The 2,295-nt window shown below is 42.9% G+C and overlaps 1 long non-coding RNA gene across 1 annotated transcript; it reads right to left on the minus strand.

Annotated features, from left to right (window-relative positions):
• Nucleotides 1–1,132: 1,132 nt before the first annotated feature.
• Nucleotides 1,133–2,073, minus strand: LOC103099742 (uncharacterized). Its single transcript, XR_001623973.2, has 2 exons — nt 1,840–2,073; nt 1,133–1,256 (listed from the first exon to the last, which is right to left on the minus strand). It is a non-coding gene; the product is annotated as an uncharacterized LOC103099742 (long non-coding RNA).
• Nucleotides 2,074–2,295: the final 222 nt, after the last annotated feature.

Raw genomic sequence — 2,295 nt, forward strand, 5'->3', positions numbered from 1 at the left:
ATGGGGTTCACATTCCAATAGTCAAGACCCACTATCAATAGGAAATTTTTCAAGTATGAAATTTCCCAATGGTGAAATTTCCAACATTTATAAGTCTAAGAAATTTTGAGGTTTACAGAAACAGCATCTACTCTAGCTCCCAAACATTGTAACTATCCTTAGTGAGACTTAGTGGGGGGTGGTTGAAGGATTCCTGTTCTGTGGACCCAAGTCCAGGCTCCAGGTACCCTCTCAGACTGGCAGAAATAGCATGTAATAGCAGGTATATAAGTGCTAGGGGCAGTCCCAAGGTTCCAATGGCAGTGCTCAGATCTAGATCCAACCAAGGCCTCAACACAGGAGATGGTACTCAATTCTTAAAAGAGGGAACATCAGTCTAGTCTCAGGCTCAAGTATGAGGCCCCCATACAATGGGCTTGGATGTCAGATGGGACATGGAAGAGTGAAGAGCCAACATTAGGGCCCCAGAGGCAACAGGCAGCAGAACAGACCCTAACCATAGCAGAGTGGGCCATGTTGAGGGTCCTGGTAGAGTAGGCATTGGCATGAGCATTGGCAAAGATGGGCCCAACATAGCCCATTGTGGGACTCCTCCATATTACTGATAGTTTAACACCCCATAGTCATTAGACAACTTGTTCTGAGATGACTTGAATCCAAGAATGGAGTCATTGAGAGGAAGGCAAAACTAATAGAAGAAGAGGATAGGGAAGTCTAACAGCCGAGGCATCTGAAAGAATAAAGATTTAGTTATTTCCCATACTCTTTGGTGCTTCCAGTTAGGAGTTAGTCTTGGGAGTTGGGTAACAAAACTAAATATGGGGTGGTAAAGAATAAAGCTCTGTTTTAACCCTGTTTTCAGAAGAGATTGTATGCAATAGGGTTTTAGCCATTTTTTTTTTTACTCTTTTTATAGATGACCCTAAACCATGATTAGGTTTGGTGATTGTGCAGGAAGTTTCATCAGCTGCTCATTAGCTCTGATATTCCTGGTATTATTCTTGCCCATTGCCATCACTTTACATTGGTGGACTTGGGATCAATGCAAAGTTTGGGAATTACCTACCACCTGGTCTAAATCATTGACATTCAAGGACTTGTTCCCTCCAAAGGAAGAACTTGAAGTGTGGGATTTCTGGTCTCCATCATTAATTTTATTTTATGCCTTGAAAGGACTATGAGGCTGTCCTTGCAGTTGTTTTTAAGGATTTTCTTGGTGGGAGGGTGTACAGTGGTAGCCAGAGTACGAATGTGACCTGGAAAATAAAAACTTACTTGAGTAAAAGTGAACCACAAAAGAAGCACTAACTATCCCAAGAGAAAACTTGCATGTGACCCTTAGCCATCCCTGGCATTATGCCTTATTTGTTCTATTTCTGGATAATCTCTTGCCTGATCTTGGGTTGGTACCGTGATTCCATCAAGTACTGTACATACATACCCAGGATGACTGGTCTCTTGTAAGTATTGACTCCATCTAACCTAATAAAGCCTAAACTTATTAATAACTGTAATGATTAAAATTCTCTGGGTTAAAATTCACTGTATATTAATTTTTAAGCCCTCACCTTCCATCTTGGAGTCAATACTGTGTATTGGCTCCAAGGCAGAAGAGTGGCAAAGGGTAGGCAATGGGGGTCAAGTGACTTGCCCAGGGTCACAGAGCTGGGAAGTGTCTGAGACCAGATTTGAACCTAGGACCTCCTGTCTCCAGGCCTAGCTCTCAATCCACCGAGCTACCTAGCTGCCCCCTGTATATTAATTTGTAATTATTTTTATTAGTGTGAGAGAAGGAAAGAGATAGAAGGAGATAGAGACAGAGAGTGAGCACATGATCACCTGACCACCCTAATTCCTAGCATATTTTGATTCCCTGACTGTAGCCCAAGTGGTGCTGCAGGGAGATATTCCAATAAAATAAGGTGATGCCTGCCATGAGTTGAATGTTCCAGAGAAGGGAGATAGAGCAGTTTATGTCCAGGAAGAAAAAAGAGCCAGCACTTCCTCTCCATTGATGATATAGGCCATTTCTGCTTCTCCTCCTAGGACTCTCTGGACAGACTTTAACTTGCTAGGGATCTCTGCCAGCCTCTTTCATAATGGGGTGCACCCTCAGCCACACAGCATCTGAGTCACAATACCGCCAGTATCCTACACTTGCACAGCCTGCCAAATAGTGAAGGCTGATGAGTTTTCAAGCAGAATAAGGGGTCAATTTATATTAAATTCACACCTAACCAAGCTAGCAAGAACCCCTCTTTCCTTAGTATCTCAGAGGGTACATACAACTGGCCT

The sequence above is a fragment of the Monodelphis domestica genome, chromosome 8, assembly GCF_027887165.1.
Source record: "Monodelphis domestica isolate mMonDom1 chromosome 8, mMonDom1.pri, whole genome shotgun sequence".
NCBI classification, from domain to species: Eukaryota; Metazoa; Chordata; class Mammalia; order Didelphimorphia; family Didelphidae; genus Monodelphis; species Monodelphis domestica.